This window comes from Lucilia sericata, unplaced genomic scaffold, assembly GCF_015586225.1.
Source record: "Lucilia sericata isolate MDLA Ls3-8-SP2 unplaced genomic scaffold, ASM1558622v1 Contig000127F_arrow, whole genome shotgun sequence".
Classification (NCBI taxonomy): domain Eukaryota; kingdom Metazoa; phylum Arthropoda; class Insecta; order Diptera; family Calliphoridae; genus Lucilia; species Lucilia sericata.
In genome coordinates this window covers 356599-376370 of record NW_023994159.1, presented here as the reverse complement: position 1 = coordinate 376370, position 19772 = coordinate 356599, and the positions used below count along the sequence as shown (strand labels likewise).

General features: G+C 32.3%; 1 protein-coding gene across 1 annotated transcript in view; it reads left to right on the top strand.

Annotated features, from left to right (window-relative positions):
• Positions 1-9884: 9884 nt before the first annotated feature.
• Positions 9885-19772, top strand: part of LOC119600907 (collagen alpha-1(XVIII) chain-like) — a gene marked incomplete at its 3' end in the record, with an annotated part of 366468 nt that continues 356580 nt past the window's right edge. The window contains exons 1-2 of the mRNA XM_037951492.1: positions 9885-9953; positions 10244-10648. The remainder of the gene's footprint in view (positions 9954-10243; positions 10649-19772) is intronic.

Genomic DNA, 19772 nt, shown 5'->3' with positions numbered 1-19772 from the left:
CGAGTTTTCTATTACGTGTTTCCAGACTCTCACATATGTATTAGGAAATGCTAAGAGAATCGTACTATTCAGGTCTAAAATCTTTCAAATTTTAATCTCTCTACCAAAGGTAATGAGGGTCCAGATCCGACACCATATTCCAGATCCTACACCATATTAAGAAAAATCGTTCATCGCTAATATATACCTAAAAGCTTTATAGTTAGGATAAACTCAATATAATTGATGAAGTAAGTTTCATAACATTATGCCAATTTTTTGTCTGGTTCGGTCTATTTCAACATTTTGATCGGTTTCTAATTATTCCAACTCTATAAAACTAATACTTCTAAAAATAACTATAATTATATTCGGAACTGCTGTAGGATAACATTGATTTATTAAGGCTTCCATATCCGTTTGTATGACTTAAAATTGTCAGAAGTTTATTACTTTTATAATAAATTTAGAATCGAACTTTATTTGCACATTTTTCATTATTTGTTTAATAGGTGGCATCGAAGAGAATCAGTTTTGCTAACAAATTTAATTTATACTTTATGCCTACAAATAAATATTAGAGCTGTAACTGAAAATAAATTGTCAGTCACCCCCAGAACATTATGTTCATAAAATAATAAAATTTCAAAAACATCAACTTAAACACATTTATATTTCCTCTAAAGAAATGTTTATTCATTTTGAGGGGGTGTCCAAAATTTCTTCGTTCTCTGGACAGTCTAATAGGTTTGCTTGAATGCAAATATTTTCCTTTCTTTTAAATCAACACATCATCAAGTAAAATGCATTCTTGTTTAAAGATGAAGTTATACATTTATGACAATGAAAACTTAGGGAGCATTTTGCAGTATATTTATGTCTATCTGCTTCACTTCCTACATACATACATGCATACATATGTACATATAAACATAAATACATCATAATGAAGAGTTAGTTGCTGTGAAAACGAAAAGAAAAATTTTAGACAAACATTTAGTTACTAGTATGAGTAGTTTGACATAAATTGCACTATGGGATGAGGACTTTAAAATAACGAAAAAATAATTAATGTCTATATACATATAGGTTTTTAACCGATGGTTAAGTCGGGTTAGGTTACATATAGGTTTTCATCCGATGCTTAAGTCGGGTTAGGTTAAAGAGGCGGATGTTATAACCATAAACATCTAGACCGTTACCAGACCGTTGCATGATCCTTTACATATATTTTTTGGTAAGTGAATTAGTCTTCAGGTGGAATTAACCTCCGATGATTTAAAAACTCTGTCAATATATTTATATTTGGCGTAAAGCTCCAAAAGTATCTCACTATCCTCACCACATGCTCTTTATTCGTCATATTCCATTCGTCCAATTTGTGAAGTTTTTCAGGTCTAACTTCAGACTCCCACTTATGAAACTTCTCGTTCTCCTTTCATTTAGATTTTTGTTGTCTTATCAACCGTTTTCCATTATTCTATGTTGTTGAGTAGAATTCTGTTGCCTATTCCTTTGCATTTATCACGTCAACTTCCTTAAGTTCCCTGTCTCTAATTGCAAGTGAATTAGCTCTCGACTTAACGCTTTTGGTGTTATACATTCAGTAATATTGTCAGGAACCTGGTGTTGTGATCTAGAAGACGATAATGTATTTCGGTTACTGGATTGCCGTTCGATCTCACAGCTTAGAGCCGTCCCTGTAGCAGCAAATTCCGAAAGAAGTTAGCTTGAATGTTCCATTGGAATTTGATTTTTTTTCGGTAGAGTAAGTCTGATGTTTGTATATAACTGATGACGTGACCTATTGCCTTAAATTAATTAACCTATTGATAACAGTAGGACGGTTGCGAGCTTGGGTTTCTATTGGGGGAGTATCAAACATTTGCCCCACTTATAGTAGTGTTATATTACACTTGTTATCTAAAGAAATACATGCGACTATTGAAGCGTAAAGCTAATATATTATAGTGGGACTAATAACCCACTTCTAGCATATAGATCTCCTATATACCACCCAACATTAATACATATACTTTTTTAGTTCAATTCCCTACAAGGTATTTCCATAGGTACCTACAAGGTACCTATCAAGAATAATCGGATTTCAACCCATAGTGCAAATAAATTGTCTACATCTTTCTGTCACTACATCTAGTTAGTGTAACTTTTCTACAGCTTTTCTACACATAAAGGTGTTTCCTTTTATAATCCAACAAACTCTCACATATTAGAAAAGTTTTAATGTTTTGTTGTTGCTGTTGCTATTGGGCCATCATTCGCACATGCTGTAATGTGGTATGTCATACACCAAAATATGACATACAGATGTACTGTGTACATGCAAAATGTCTAACTGACTCCCATACCTAAACATGTTTCAGCAAATCAAGTCTGACATGAAAAGTAAAAAATTCACTTTAATTTTTCAGTAACTTAATCGAAAGAGAAAATTTCTTAAAAACAATCAAATATGCATTTACTACTTGACCGAATATAAAAATACCCTTTAAAGTGTGATTGCTCAGTTTAATTTCATATAATTAAAAATGAATGAAAGAACTCATAGCTGGAAGATAAAGTGATGCTGTAATTAGTGTATGAGAAGTTTTTTTTTTTTTGTTTTCGTAATAATGTTTTCACTGTGTGCCATATTAAGGTATAAAATACATAACATTTTTAATTTAAGAAGCATTTTTGTACGTACTTTAACCATTAAATTTGGTAATTATAGTAGAGAGAAGAAGGGAAGACAAGAAAATCACCTTTTTTTTTAAGTTCAGGGTAAACTGTTATTGTTGCAGGGACAAAAATGAGAATATAATAAACAGAAACATATTTCAAGACATTTCTGATGTACGAAATTTCTCCACTACACAATATATGTATGTCAGCATTTTAATTAACGTACATATTATATTTACAATATAAATTATTTAAAGGAATTAAATGAAAGACTCACCCAGCCAAAACTTTCATTACCAAGTATTGACTTATAATTTACTTTACCATTCCAATGCTTACTCATTATTTAAAACCATTAATGTCATTTATGGCAACTACTTTCGAATACAGACATCAATAACAGATTACTTTGATAATTAGTTACAGTACGTTGATCATAAGGACTTACAGAAGTCATTAATGAGAAATCGGATTAATTAGAACAACATGTTAGATGATGGGAATAAATGGCAGCAGCAACTATGCGTAAAGTGCTATTACTTATCTGTCTTTGTAATTACTTACACATAAACTAAACTTAACTAAATAAGTATTGAGTGGCCGAAAATGCGACTCAAACTTATTTTGTTGAAAAATGTATGAGCAAATGAAGATTTTTACTCTCAAATCATTATTTCTATTTAGTTTTATTTGCATTTATAGCATTTAGCGCATCATCTGAAAACCAACACTGTTTTTAGTTTAATCAAGTTACCTTTCATGACTTTTATACACCACCGAGAAGTTATCCAGTAATTAGTGAAGCTTCGAACACAAGTATATTTCTCAGTGTTCAATATGAAGCTGAATCCATATGATTTGCGTACATAGTGATATTTCCACAGTCATTAGCTCTGAATACCAGCTTTTATTTTACATTGTTTACTAACCTAAGTATGAGCATTTTCCAGAAGCCATACTGTTAAGACAAAAATTCCGTCAAAACGATCTTCGAAACCGAAGTTAAGCTGGCATCTTCGGTTTCCAGGCATCAATCAGCATAAGTAACTAGCAGAGACATAAATCAATCAATCAATCAATCAATATTATTTGTCTTAAGATGTTCCAGTTAAAGACAAAATTCTCGAGGCACTAGATAGTATTTCTGGTAAGTCGGGAATTAAAAACTCAAATTTTTAATCCAGCAATACTTGGTGGAACCTCTTGACCAATAAGAATAATAACATAAAATATTTCAAGAACTGCTGCTACTTGAGTTCGGTCCAAACAGACAATGAGTGGTTCAGAACCTATTCTCTGCCTTATTCGATTGTAAAGTATTCAGTTTTCAGACATCATTATATCTGACCATGAATGCAATAAGATTTTGTTTGCAAATTTCAGTCTCGGACACATCACGACTGAAGTCGCTAAAGTCATATTCCCTGACAACGTGTCTTTTCCTTTAAAATGGAAAATATTCATTCTGATACACAAAGAAAGGATGGACAAAACCACGACACAACTATACAAGTCGATATTCCTAAGAACAGATTAGATTCTTAAAAATTCTCAGTTTCACCTCAACATTAACACTCACATTTTAAAGATCTGAGACCAACAGAGGCTTTGTGAAATGTTGATTTGTCTTCAAAATTCTAGGGGCCTTTGATACTATTGGTCTTTAATCCCTAATATTTAACAATAAAGGAATGATTGTAAACTATCGTTGTTAAAAATCCAAAATCTGCTCTTATTTCTCTAATTGAGAAAATAGTGAAAATCTATGATCCCTCAAAAAATCGCGGCATATCTTTAAATAACGGAATATTGTGAAAATAGTGAAAATGTGCAGTCACTCATATTTCCCACCAAAAATAAAATCGGCTGCAGACTTAATCATAGCTTAAGGATCAATAATAAAAGTACAAGTATTACCAACTGAAAGTACTCCACTTAGGTTCATTAAAAAGGTTTCCAATTTCCATCACTACATTTAAAAACGCACCTACAATTTTGTTCATCTACAATTATTATTATCTACAATTATCTGTACATATCGAACGTAACAAAACATTAGGGTTTTATAGTTGAAACGAAAAGTCGACTTTTCGACTTTTTGCATTTAGTTAAAAGTCGACTTTTCGACCTTTTTCATTTAGTTAAAAGTCGACTTTTCGACCTTTTTCATTTATTTAAAAGTCGACTTTTAGACTTTTCGACTTTTAGTATTTTATAAATGGTCGACTTTTCGACTTTTTCCGACTTTTCGACTTTTTTCGACTTTTTCCGACTTTTCGACTTTTTTCGACTTTTTCCGACTTTTTTCGACTTTTTTCGACTTTTCGACTTTTTTCGACTTTTCGACTTTTATCGACTTTTTTCGACTTTTTCCGACTTTTCGACTTTTTCCGACTTTTCGACTTTTTGATTTTTTACGACTTTTTGACTACTTCGATTTATTTCGACTTTTTTTCGACTATTTTCGACTATTTTTTACTTTTTTCGAGTTTTTCCGACTATTTTAGAGTTTTTGACCTCTTTTCCACTTTTTTAAAATATTCGACTCTTTTCGACTTATCGACTTTTTTCGACTTTTTTCGACTTTCCGATTTTTTTGACTTTTCGACTTTTATTTACAAAGTCGACTTTTTTCATAGACGATAGTCGAGTTATCGACTTTTTTGGAACAAAATAGTCGACTTCGACTTTTCGACTTTTTTCGACAAAAAGTCGATTTTTCGATTATTCGAAAGTCGATTTATAGAACCCTACAAAACATTATAACACTTTTACTGCCCACAAACAGCTACTGTTTGGTTAAGTTCCTTTCTTTACAGTATCCATGTTCAATCCAACAAAACATTTATTAAAGAAACACTAACAACAGCAACTACAAAATGCATTTATATATGAATGAGTATAACGAAGGAACAAGCGAACATCAGTTGTAGACATCTTACAACTCATAAAGTTGTTGTAGGCGCAAGCATTGTGTTAAAAACAAAAAACGAAAAATAATAATTTCTATAAAAAAGTCATATTTTCTTGTAAAGTAGTTTGTCAGCATGTTGGTTTAACACGACGACTGATGTCGTCTACTGTGCGCAAGAGGAGTACTTCTTGTGTATAAAGTATATATGTAGACTATGTTGTAGATATTTTAATTAGGGTAGTGGCGGTACATTAAAATCGTTAACCTATCATCAGTTTAATAAGAAATTACGATTTCCAGGTTTGATTTTATTGCAATATTTACATAAATTGTTAGCAAAAAAAAAATAATTATAGTTTAATATGGATTGCAGAAAATGTTTATTGTTACCACCTTAATGTTAAATGCCTATAGGAGAAATATTGCTTTATAACTGTGACTAAAACTGCAAATAGTATTGGAAGTTGAAACAAGTTGTTGTATAATTTTGTTTGTCACTATTCATACTAGACATATAGAAAAATTCATATACTATGTATGTTTTAAGCTTTAATGGATATGTGTTAACGAATGTACTCCATACAAGTCTTTTATAACAAATTTTTATCCAAATAGTCATTTGGGTTTTGTCTAGTCGTACAAATATTTTTTATGGGGTTTCTAAATCTGAGAAATGTTTCTTATAGGTATAATAGGCGTGGCATGAAATATATCAAACATAAAAACTAGCAAAAATTCAATTCTTAACAGACTTTTAAGGAAAAAGTGGAATATTATGTAAAAGGCGGATTCCAATTAGGCATTTAGATATGTATATCTCTGCATGTAAGGAAAGGATTCGACTGCATATGATTTTTCCTTTGCGGGTTTAAATCTTCGAGCAACTTGTATTGCACAAGCAATAATTTTCTATTTCCAAATTGTGGAACTTTGTAGGAGGGGACTTTGTGCAACGCTTCCGTAATCAACTAGAATGATTTCTTGACTCAGTGGGATATATTTAGTTTGGAGGCTTACAACAAAAACTCCCCTTTGTATGTGAACTCTTATTTCAGTGCTATGATCTCTTAAAACATATCATATGCCGTGATTGGTTATGTGAGAAAAGTACAGTTCTAGTTTTTGAAGTTCCAGTACAGAATCTAATTTTGAAAACTTAACAATTGCGTCCAGGATGCTTTTCTGTTGACTTGTCACAGTGCAATGACAAATCAACATTTTTACAATATCAATTTATTCAAATTGTTGACCCTTGGAACCAGCGCCAAAACGTTGTCTAATCTTTTGAGACTAAGTACGAATCAAGCCAATTTCACAAACTCTTTTTTGAAGTGAAGCGTATCCCGGAGGAAACATTCTGCTTCGATTAAAACAAATATTGGTCGAACGAGGCAAAACCTCTAAGGAAGATATTTCAGATACGATCTTTAACGCTACAGGTTCCGAACATGCAAAGTTGTCATTTAAAGTCTCTTGGCATCAAATCGTATTGCTCGCACATGTTGCTGTTTGTATAGCTCTCAATTTGAATGGCTTTTGTGAAAAAGTAGTCGGATGGGTCAAAATCTGGTCTATAAGGCTGATGAGGTAAAACTTTCCAACAAGTACCTTATACAAAGTTTTTAACAGGTATTGTAACATGAGGCAGAGGGTTGTCAAAGTGAAATATTAGGCTTTCATATCTGGCGGCATATTTTCGGCAAATGCTAGAATCGAATTTGCATCCAGTACAGTTTCCCTGTAATGAGAGATTTTAACAACTAGTAAGTAACATATAGAAACCCATTTATTCCCATATATAGAGTATTTCCTTAGCTATTGGAATATTTGACTTTGGTGTCGTTTTGGCTAGTTGACTGAAACTTCACATACGTTCTTTTACGTTGTATTGATGTTACAAAGAAAATAACGAATCGGCGCAAAATCACTGTTCGCAAATATTTTTATGTTATTGCTTGAACAGCTTTCAATGATTTTGCAAGATCTTGTTGAATGTGATAATAATCGGGCAATTTATGACTTACGTGTCAAAATAACCACATCTTAAAAGTAAAAACCATCTCTCGAAACCGATTGATTTACCGTAGCTTCGGTTAGAGATGGTTGTGCTTTAGCGGCAATTTTTCATATTAAAAAGTGAAGCAAAATTTCCCACATATGACGTTTTCTTGTCTCAAAATTCGACATTTTCAAAGTATGTTCGACTACACTTCAAAATTTCGCATGTATGAATATGTTTTGCGAATCCAACATTTTTAAGTTAAACACCCACGATATTAGATATTCCAGTGCTGTCGATGAAATCACTCTTGTCAAATGAAAACATAGCTCTTCTTTCGTATTTGGCAAACCTCTTTAGTGGCACAGTGAACAAACTGTGGTAAGTCTGGTATGAACACAGTGACGAGGTCTGTATATGCCTCTTTCTTGTCTTTGTCTTATTTAATGGATTCGTACTTAGATCTACCGATTATGTGTCTAATGAATGAACAGAGGCGTGGTTGTAAACAGAAGTGATGTTTTTTGCATTTCTGAAGTTAAGCAATAGGGGAGCAATGGTCAGATATTAGATAACTCAAGTAATCGAGCTTGTACATAGACCGTTGGAATCATGTTCAAAAATTGCCAATTATAAGGCACACAAATAAACCGGATATTGATGAGGTGAGATCAGTACTGTTGCCGAAGAAGACAACGCATACACCTCAGTGAAGAGACTGTAGAGCTAAATGTTGTGAATGAGTTGATAGCAAATGAGTGAGAATATACTTTGGTAATTTTGATATGAACAGAGCAATCCTTGAACACTCCTTGACGTGGAAGGGAAATTGGATGGTGTCACTTGCTTATAAGATACCGTAAATCAATCACCATTTAACTTTACACACTTCTCTAATACATTCAAGATGAATCAATCATCATGTATCTCATTTATTTGACATCAACTCATTCCCAACATTAGTTCCACTGTCACTTCTATGAGGGTTATTCCGAAATATTGATTTCTCAGTGTATCAGTCCAGAAATCAAAATTCTCTTTCCGCAATTTGTGTCCAAACTCGCGCATACAGAAGGGGCCTCTCCAATATCTCAAATATCCGACAGAAGGCAAAGTTAGAACAAACTCATAACTGTTCCACCAGTTCCATTGATATCCGATAATATATGTTCTTTGGTTTGATCTCAAGTCAAATTATTCCAAGGAATTCTCGACCAGTTTATAGTGCAGGCATAGTAAAGGAACATCTTCCATTCCGGGGTTGCAATCTTATCAAGATGAAGAAGTTCAGGTATTATATCCCGGGCGGGAACTGCTAGTTACATTTTGTGAAAGTCAAAACTTTTTAGCGTTTCATTTTAACAACATGAAGTTTGATTCCATCCCACTGTGCAGCATAACACATGATGCCGACACCAGAAGTAGGCAAATGTTAAAGATAACAATGACAGTGATAATAATTATGATGATGCTGCTGTTGCAATGGTGCAACATACATACATGCTGCTAGTATAGTATTACGAGTAGACAATAAATAGACTTAATATGTATGTATTTAATTTTTATTTTATTAACAATTTCGCTTTTATTTAAGCAAATAAAAAATGCCGGGTTTTCTTATATTGTCTTGTATTTGTTTATATTCTTTTGTTATTGTTTTTTTTTTCTGTCTCACAGAAAAGCCTTCTCTCCCAAGTGCAGAACGTTGGCGCTAACGTACGACAAGTTGCTCTGTTTTGGTTCTCTTAACTTTTGATTTTTTGCTTGTGTTTTTTTACAATTGCCTCTACATTTGATTAAGTTTTTCTTGTTGTTGTTCGCTGTTGTAACTTTTACTACTTAATATTTGTTGTAATGTAAATATGTTTGTTGATTTTTTCTGGATCATTTGCTTTCTCGTTGGCATTTGCATTTTCTTTTCTTTTGTTGTGCCATGCCTCTGCCTTGTTAGTTGCTGTGGCTGCTGCGGTTGCTACTGCTCTACTGCTCAGTAGCAGCAGCAGTAGTCAACAACTTTTGCTTCGTATATGTAGTTTGATTTGACTTTGCCTTCATCTATCTAAAAGTGAGTTTGTGTGATTGTATGTATCTGTGTGTCGGCCTCCTTCTCAGTTGGATTTTGTGTTGCTGTATTGTTGTTGTTGTGTATCTGTGTGTCTGAATGCCAGCTTGGTTGGCTGTGTATTTTTTATTGTTGTTCTGCTGTGTTTGAGTGAGTGTGTTTGTGTGGCTGTGTGTGTGTGTGTTGGTGTTTGTTTGGAGGGTATCATCGTTCTAAAAGTAAAAAGCCTGCTTCAGTCTGTCGTTTGGCGTTCACAGAAGCATACATTGTGCAGGCGTGAATATACAATTTTTTTCGTATCTTAACAATAAAACGTGCGTTTTTTGTCATTCAACTCTCTATAGTTTCTGTTGTTGTTCTGTGTTTCTTGTTTTTTTTTCTGTTATTGTATCCCCAACATACGTATTTTTGAAATACACCGTGTTTTTATGTTGTTAATATTTAAAATAATATATAAAAAATATTTTGTTGTAGTTTATATTAATGAATGAAAAGTTCATTTTTTGTTATTATTTTTATTTGTATTTTTTTCGAAAAAGGCGCATTTTTAATTATTTTTTGTGCTAAGAAAATCTAGTGAAATTTTATTTGTTGTTATTTTCAGCAAAAAATAAAAATATATAAAAAAATAAATATTTGTGAAAATATAAATTTTATATGAATTTTCATACAAAACTTCAACAGTCCAAAGGCTATAAAAATCCAACCATATAAAAGTAAGAAAGAAAAAAATTATATTGTTTTTGGCCATTTTTTCTTGATAATTGTTGTGCACCAATTGTTGCCAAAACAATATATTACCAGTGTAAAAAATAAAAAAGCTAAAATTTATATAAAATAAATATATACAACTAAAAAAAAAATAAGTTTTTGTCCTCGTCATAACAAATAAGTGTTTAAAAATTTAAAAAAAAAATAAATTTATTTGTAATACATATTTTGTGCATCAGTTTAATCAAAGGTATTAAGCCAAACAATTTTGTTTTAAAACTGCAGCTACATATCTGAGGTAATTTTATTTATGTTTACAGTGAGAGGCAAAAAGAAATTAATTTTTAATTTTAGTGGAAAGTTTTTCATACATTTTGTTAATATATTTTTTTATCTTAAACTCTAAAACAGCTATTTAAGGTTATTGGTTAATTTTGTTTTTAAATTCTTATTTGAATTAAAAATTATACCAGTAGGGCTTCAAAAAATCTTTGTTTCTTAAAAAAATTTTATCATTTTCCAATAAGAATTATACCAGCAGAAAATTTTGTGGCTAGTGTAAACGTAATAGTCCTAATGTAATTATGTGGTTAAAAAGGAAAAAGAATTTAGTGAAATTGGTTAAGGATAATAAAGTTGTATAATCCCTATTTGAAACAAAAGGGTTTAGCTTTGGTATTTGACACACAGAATGCTTAAAAACTATGATTTGATCACCTTCTAGAACACGATCATTATATCATTGACCTGCTTTATATAAAGTGTTAACACTATATACATACATATGTATGTATATATGTATAGGGTTTCTATACCCAAGATTGCAGCACTAGTTTTTGCGCCAGTCCTTAGTCTCTTTAGGAATATTATTTATTGTAGTAAAAAAGTCCAGAATCTCTCTGGGAATCGAACCCACAGACAGAATAGCACACTACCATCTAGCCTTTCGGGGGACTATTCGTGTATATTCCGCAACTGTTGATGCTTACAAGGCATAATTAAGGAATGACTTTATCATATACATATGTATTATTCACCCACAATGATTGTGAACTGAAATCGCTCGAAATGCTACAATTTGTTTTCAAAGTGAGTTAGGATCGTAAGTCCGATGAGTTTCTCATTATAGTATTGAGTAATCTGTAATCGATCTCACAATGTACATAAAGATCCAGTCACTTTACAAGTGATGTACACGAATAGGTTAGGTTAGGTTGATACCATAATTATATTATGAATATATCCCCACAATATGTTGTTCCCATAGTCCTATGTGTCCAGTTAGGATATTTACCATGAAACTAACTTTGGACGTGCACCCATTCTCCTTTTGTTTCTCCTAACTTTTCAGTGATTACTTATGATACCGTTCATCGTACGGTGTTTACAGAGAAGAATGTGATTGAAAGTGTGCGGCCGCTGGAAAAGAAATTGCGGCTAAAGAAGAACGTTACGGGAGTTTTTATGTACTAAAATGAAGATATATACTTCGGTAAACTGCCCTCACCTTGGTGTTATTGTTGTCCAGGAAGGTGCTTCTAGTACATATGGTCGCCTGAGACTATTACCAGGTGGAGTCATTTGATTCGTGGTCTGACCTGAGAGAACTAATCTGTCTAGTATCTTGGGAACCATTGGCCCATAGCATTTTCTTTCGGACTTCGTCTTGTACCGGTTAATTGAGTGTTTCCCTCGGGGCGAACTCTTCGGTGCTGTTGCCTAATCACATAGGAGTGGCTGGGGACAAAATTTTGTTGATGCCACAGGAAATGGTTGCACAGGTTGAGTGGAATGAATAAATATGTTGGAAGAGTTTTCTCTTGAATATGTAGGATGAAAGAATTTTGTGAGGGGTTGAATGGTGATGGATGGACATGAAATCCTGATCTTGTAATGATAAAGTTGCCTGCTATGTTAGAGTATGTTTAAGCTGTTCCTACCAACTTATCTTGTAGGAAACGATGTCTTGGCTAATTGATAGAGATCGTGCATCGGTTTACTAAAGACTTCTCTTCGTTGTGTTGACGAAACAACAAAGATTTTCCTAGTAATATGGTTGTCAAAAATGGGACCACAACGGAACTGTAACAGTCAGGTATTAGATAGCTCAAGTACTTAAGCAAAGTGCTTGTAAGTGGATCATAGTAAGCAAGACAAAAAGCAATCTAGCTCAAACTGTCGTTGAAAAAATCTACCGTGAGCTTAGGCCGTCAAGGAAGGCGGACACGTAAAGCTGTCCGGGAATCTGCCACACAGCTTATAGATTTTTTTTTCACTTTAGTTACGTAATCGTGTTATCAGCTATCTTGCCGATGTTAATTGGCTGCAAATGTAATGTTATAATCAGTATTTTGTGTAACAGATTCTACCAATTGTAACTGAATTGTCTCGAAGGGTAGAACTTGCAGTTCTAAAATCTCTTGTTGGCTTCTGGAACTATCAAAATTTGTTGAAAGCCAACTAGTTTCATAAATAAAAGGCATGTTATTTACCAATGAATATTGTGAAAATTTAAAATGTACACACTGTTTAAAAATTCCCATGTATGTATGTGAGTGTGAGTACTTTTCAGGGTCACACAAAAATAGTACCTCTAGATGTTACAAACAGAATAACATACATTTTATATAAACTTCAATTTCATTTCATATAAGATTAAACAAAAGGTGTTATTGGACATTTTTTTAAACTACATTTGTATTATGTCCTTCACACTTAAGGTCCTTTTAAACATTAATACGCATCATTCATATCAAAGTGTGGATATCCGTAGTTCATTCATGCTTGCTTTAACATGTCATAGTAAATTTGTGCGAAAAAAAATTTTGAATAATTTAATTAAACATTTAAAATGAAATTATTCAATTAATTGTGTAGAGAAAATAAATTGAATAAGACCACTTGTTGGATTCATTTTGTTGTTGTGGCATTTTTAAAGCTTTTGCAAAACGGCTTTTGGTAAAAAGTATTTAACAGTCGAGAGCATAATAATAGGTATGATATAGAAAAGTAAACACAAATATTGTTAAATTAACAGTTCGTTTTTATAGTAATTTATGTAACAATTTAGTTTTATTCAATTGGTCATTGACCTATTTATCTTATTTTCTACAAAGCACCTCGTAAATAAACTAGGTTATCCTACTAAACTACTACAACTACTAATATGTTTCTGGTATTTACAAAAACTACTATTTTACCTTCCATCATTGTCTATATATAAGTCATTAATCACAAAATCAATTCAATTGATGTGGAATCTAAAATAAAACAAAATATTCAAATGTAAATAAAAAATTTGATACTTCTGTATTTTTTAAAAATTCTTTTCATAACGACTATCTAGAGTTTAAAATTTTTTAGTTAAATAGTTTTGTTTTACTCTCTTGCTAGTTTTGTAAAAAAAAAAAGAATTTAAATAATTGTTTTTGATTAGCATATTTTTAGTTTTCTGTTTTGTTTTTATAATTCGATTGGCTTTATTTTCTCTTATCATCTTTTTTTTTTGTTGTTGTTTGTTTACTAAACTATTTGTTGCTGTAATATAAATATATTTTCTAAAAAAAATATTATTTATACTAAACTATTTATTGGTAATATTTGTGTGTTTGTTGATTTTGCACAGTAAATGTTTGAAATTGTTTCCAATTTTACCGGCTTTTTATTTTATTCCATAAATTTGTGTTCTGGGAGGTTTTATTCTGTTGTGTATTTTAGCCAACTCGTTTCATTATCTATGGACATTTGAATTTTTAATTTATTTACGTTTACGTAGATTTAAATATATAAAATAAAATTGAAACCGAAAAAACTCGATTTACATATATGTCTATAAATGTTCTTTAATTGAGATTTTGGTTTGTAATATAATAGATGTCCAACAAATAGACATTTTTATCGTTAATTTAAAAAATACACCCTACATGGACTATTATAGATAATGAGATGTGGTAATTGCTTTGATTAAAGGTTTCATTAATTTGACAATAAATTGCCAAAATTAAGTCAATATCTTAATTTAAACTATGTATGAATTTTAATGGAATAATGCCTTCCTTAACCTCCTAACTGTGTTAATTTTCTATATCAAGAGGGGTTTTCGATTTCCTAACGTGATCGGGATTTAGTTTCGTCTGTTAAGAGCGGTTACTGTGTATCTCTAATAAGACACAATTTCAGAACGTTTATCATCTGCTCTGTATATTATAGTTGACAAGTCTTGCTGGAGCTCGTTTTGAGTGGCAACATGATGCGTTTACGGGTTCATTTGCATTATACAGGTTGTTATCATATCAGAGAAGATCTTAAATGCAAAGAGAGTAGCAACATTTTTAGGGCTTTATTCTTACCAAATTGTAGTGATAGTCTAGTCACAGTGTACTCTTAGTTTAGTCATAGTGTAGTCATAGTGTAGTCATAGTGTAGTCATAGTGTAGTTATAGTCTAGTCATAGTCTAGTCATAGAGTAGTCATAGTGTAGTCAGAGTCTAGTATTAGAGTAGTCATAGTGTAGTCATAGAGTAGTCATAGTGTAGTCATAGTGCACTCATAGTGTAGTTATAGTCTAGTCATAGTCTAATCATAGTCTAGTCATAGTGTAGTCATAGTGTAGTTATAGTCTAGTCATAGTGTAGTCATAGAGTAGTCATAGAGTAGTCATAGTGTAGTCATAGTGTAGTCATAGAGTAGTCATAGTGTATTCATAGTGTAGTCATAGTGTAGTCATAGTCTAGTCATAGTCTAGTCATAGTGTATTCATAGTCTAGTCATAGTCTAGTCATAGTCTAGTCATAGTCTAGTCATAGTCTAGTCATAGTCTAGTCATAGTCTAGTCATAGTCTAGTCATAGTCTAGTCATAGTCTAGTCATAGTCTAGTCATAGTGTATTCATAGTCTAGTCATAGTCTAGTCATAGTCTAGTCATAGTCTAGTCATAGTCTAGTCATAGTCTAGTCATAGTCTAGTCATAGTCTAGTCATAGTCTAGTCATAGTCTAGTCATAGTCTAGTCATAGTCTAGTCATAGTCTAGTCATAGTCTAGTCATAGTCTAGTCATAGTCTAGTCATAGTCTAGTCATAGTCTAGTCATAGTCTAGTCATAGTCTAGTCATAGTCTAGTCATAGTCTAGTCATAGTCTAGTCATAGTCTAGTCATAGTCTAGTCATAGTCTAGTCATAGTCTAGTCATAGTCTAGTCATAGTCTAGTCATAGTCTAGTCATAGTCTAGTCATAGTCTAGTCATAGTCTAGTCATAGTCTAGTCATAGTCTAGTCATAGTCTAGTCATAGTCTAGTCATAGTCTAGTCATAGTCTAGTCATAGTCTAGTCATAGTCTAGTCATAGTCTAGTCATAGTCTAGTCATAGTCTAGTCATAGTCTAGTCATAGTCTAGTCATTAGTCTAGTCATAGTCTAGTCATAGTCTAGTCATAGTCTAGTCATAGTCTAGTCATAGTCTAGTCATAGTCTAGTCATAGTCTAGTCATAGTCTAGCCACATTCTAGTCATAGTCTAGTCATAGTCCAGCCAGTCCAATTTACATTCGGATTATGACTTTGTTATGAAAGTGTTGAATTTGAACAAGACCTGAGAAGAGGATTTTTCCATGTATCTTCCAAGCTGATCAACACAAATTACTTTAGGCAGGATTTGGAAATTCTTCGAAGGATGGAAAGGAAAAAAGAGAACAGAATATCAACAAGTCAGATTTCTATATTCGGCTGTGCCGAATCTTATATACCCTTCACCAAGTATGTTTAAAAAAATCAGTTTATACTTATTTTTAGAGTTTAATTTTATAAAATTTCAATTAATTTTTGTATTTTATTATAATTTTACATTTTATATCTGCATCAAAGTAAGTAAAAATAACAATAACAAATAAATTTTCAGAGGTAGTCTCAGATTTTTGCCCATATCTCAGTTATTTATGGACCGATTTTGCTGATTTTCAATAGGAAACTTCTCGAAAGCATGTCTGACAGAATAATTGAAGATTTGGATGCCGAAGATATCTGGGGTCTTCAGAAAATTGATTTCAACAGACAGACAGACATGGCTTAATCGACTCCGCTATCTATAAGGATCCAGAATATATATACTTTATAGGGTCGGAAAATTATATTGTGGAAATTACAAACGGAATGACACACTTATATATACCCTTCTCACGAAGGTGAAGGGTATAAAAAAGAGTGCCTTTCTATTGGTTATATCAAGTTGTTAAACTCATGAGCTCCAACTTTTTTCCATTAAAAGAAAATTCTGATTAATTTTATCTAAAATGTTTATGTTTCGAATTATTTTTCTCCTTTAACAGCTGTAGCCTATCTTATGAGTCGCTATGACCTTGTTGATGTTATGTTCGTTTACATATATTTGTTTTTTTTTTAATTTGCTTGATATATTTTTTATGGTTTTTATTTATTGTGTCAACTTGTTTTAATTAAAATGGCTTAAGTCTTTTTTTGTTTAATTTTTATTTAATTGTTTGTGGGTGATTTGTATTTCAAAAATAAAATTAAAAAAAAAAAAAACTGACAAATTTTGTTATTTATATACATTTGGGATTAATTAGCAAAATATAAGAAATGATGTATATATAATTAAATATATAGGTACATTATTTTGATTTTAAATTTAATAAGGTTTTTAATTATTTATATTATTTTAATAAATACGATGAACAGTTTAAAAATTGTCAATTTCAATATAATTCTCATTTAGTTAATAATGTACAAGTATTCAGATATGTTCTGCTTAAAGGTCTATTAACTTAAGACTACCAGTCCGTTCTTTATTTGATGTTGATATGATAAAACTAAGTAAACATAGTCACTCGACCCTCCTTTAATTTTTGATTCATCCATCTACTTATTGTTTGTAATTTATGATTGTGCATTTAAAAATTATTACTTTTTTCGTATGTTAAAAGAAAATTTTTTAATTCCTTCTTTTTGTTTATGTTTTTTTAACAAATTAAACAGACACAGTCTTTATACTCTCCTCTAGAGAATCACACAGACATTTTACGAAAAAATCTATAGTTTTTAGTCTTCGACATGGACATAAACATAGTCCTACGAGATTACTCTTTGATTCCTCATCATTACAAAGTACTGTGTAGCTGGCTGAATACTGAAACCATTGTTTTAATTAAAGAGTATTAAAAATAATAATTTATTTACTTTTAATTGACTACAAAAATGTTTATTAAACGAACTTTGAAGATGTTAAATTTTTATTTTAAACTGTAAAGTCTATACAAATTGTATTCCCTTGAAAGGAATTTATGTGTGGGTAGATTTTTGTTTTAGTCTTGTGATTTTATTACTTTTTTTTCCATTTATTTTTTTGTTTATTTTAATTGTTGTAAATGAATTATAATTGTCAAGTCGTAAAATAAAAATTATTTTTTTTAAAGCCCCCTGCATAAATGAAGGATTAAAATTTTGATGGGTTCTTTAGAAATTGTTTTATAGGAAAAATTAAGTTGTTGCTGAAGTTAATTAGAGAGAAATGAAGTATTACTAAATTGGTATATGTAGTGGGAGGGGGCTAGACTATGCATTAAAGTTAAGGGTTTGGTAATAATTTAATAGTTTATTAAGTGGTAAACTTAAGAGACTCTTAAGTTCTAAATATTTTAATTGAAATTGTTATGTCATAAGTCAACAGAGAAGTTAGTTAGCTCAGTTAGCTAGTTAGTTAGTTAGTTAGTTAGTTAGTTAGTTAGGTAGTTAGTTAGTTAGTTAGTTAGTAAGTAAGTAAGTAAGTTAGTTAGTTAGTTAGATAGTTAGTTAGTTAGTTAGTTAGTTAGTTAGTTAGTTAGTTAGTTAGTTATTAGTTAGTTAGTTAGTTAGTTAGTTAGTTAGTTAGTTAGTTAGTTAGTTAGTTAGTTAGTTAATTAGTTAGTTAGTTAGTTAGTTAGCCTCGAAAAGGACACTAAAAAACCTAAGACCACAGTATCCACTACTGATAACGTTGAGGAGTCAAATCCTAAAATCGAGGAATTTACCATTAACTCGCCAGAAGAAAGTGTAGTTGCCCTTTCCAAAATTGGGAAGGCGCCGATTGAAAGGGCTGTCAAAACCGGCCCCGACAAGGACACTAAAACACCTAAGACAGTACCCAAAGCATCATTAGCAAGTACTAGCAATGTTGAGGAGTCAAATCCTAAAAGCGAGGAGGAAATCACTCACCCGCCAGAAGACAGAACAGCAATGCTCTCCAGAATTGGGAATGTGTCTATTAAAAATACTGCTATTCCTATGCCTGATAAGGACACCGCAGTGCCATCAACAGTACTCACTGCATTAATAGCCACTTCAGGCTATCCGGAGGAGTCAAATCCAAAGAGCGAGGAGGTGACCACCAACTCGCTGGAAGACAGTTTAATGGATGACCATGATTGAGGTTATCCAAATAAACCTCCATCGGAGCGAGACAGCTACCAACGCTCTGATGGCTAAAATCAACACAGGTAAAATACATATAGCTTTAATCCAGGAACCTTGGACGATTCGCAACAAGGTTTCTGGATTAAATCACGTAAATTTCCAACTTTTCTACGCTGATACAGGATCTCGCCCGAGAACATGTATCTTATGTCACAAGAACTTATGTTTTCTCCTCTCAACAGGATTATCAACATCGGATGCAACGGTGCTGAAGCAAGGTCGAGGCAACATATACCTTGCATCTATTTACCTGCCTTTCGATTCTCCGACCCTACCACCAACGTCGGATCTGATGAAACTGGTTGAAGAGGCACAAAGGAAAAATAAGAAAATTGTAATAGGTTGTGATGCCAACTCGCATCATGTAGCTTGGGGTAGTACAAACACCAATCGCAGGGGACAAGCCCTCATGGATTTCTTTAATACTAAAGACTTGATAACATTGAACTTAGGTAATAAAGCTACCTTCGTCAATAGAATCAGAGAAGAAGTATTAGATATAACTATATGTTCAGAAGAGCTTATAAACGAAATTCAGGATTGGAGAGTTTCGGACGAGCACTCCTTTTCTGATCATCGGTACATAAGATTCAAAATACTAAGGCCACCACCAAAGCCGATAAAGTTTCGGAATAAGTCTAAAACTAATTGGACAATGTTCGGGGCCTTACTAAAGAACCGTTTAGGTCAGGACACTTTTCAATGTCGAAATAAAGAGGATATAGATGCCAAAGTGGAAACGTTCACAAGTGCCCTGGTTGAATCGTTCGAGGACAGCTGCCCTCTGCGAGAGCGGAGATCTGCCCAGGAAAAACCCTGGGTAACTGGGGAGATCCGGAACCTTGGGAAGACTCTTCGCAAACTATTTAACCGGGCACGGCGTAAAAAGACCGCAGTATACTGGGATGAGTATCGTAATAAACTTGGTGAATATAAGGTTATACACATTCATCGGACGTGCCT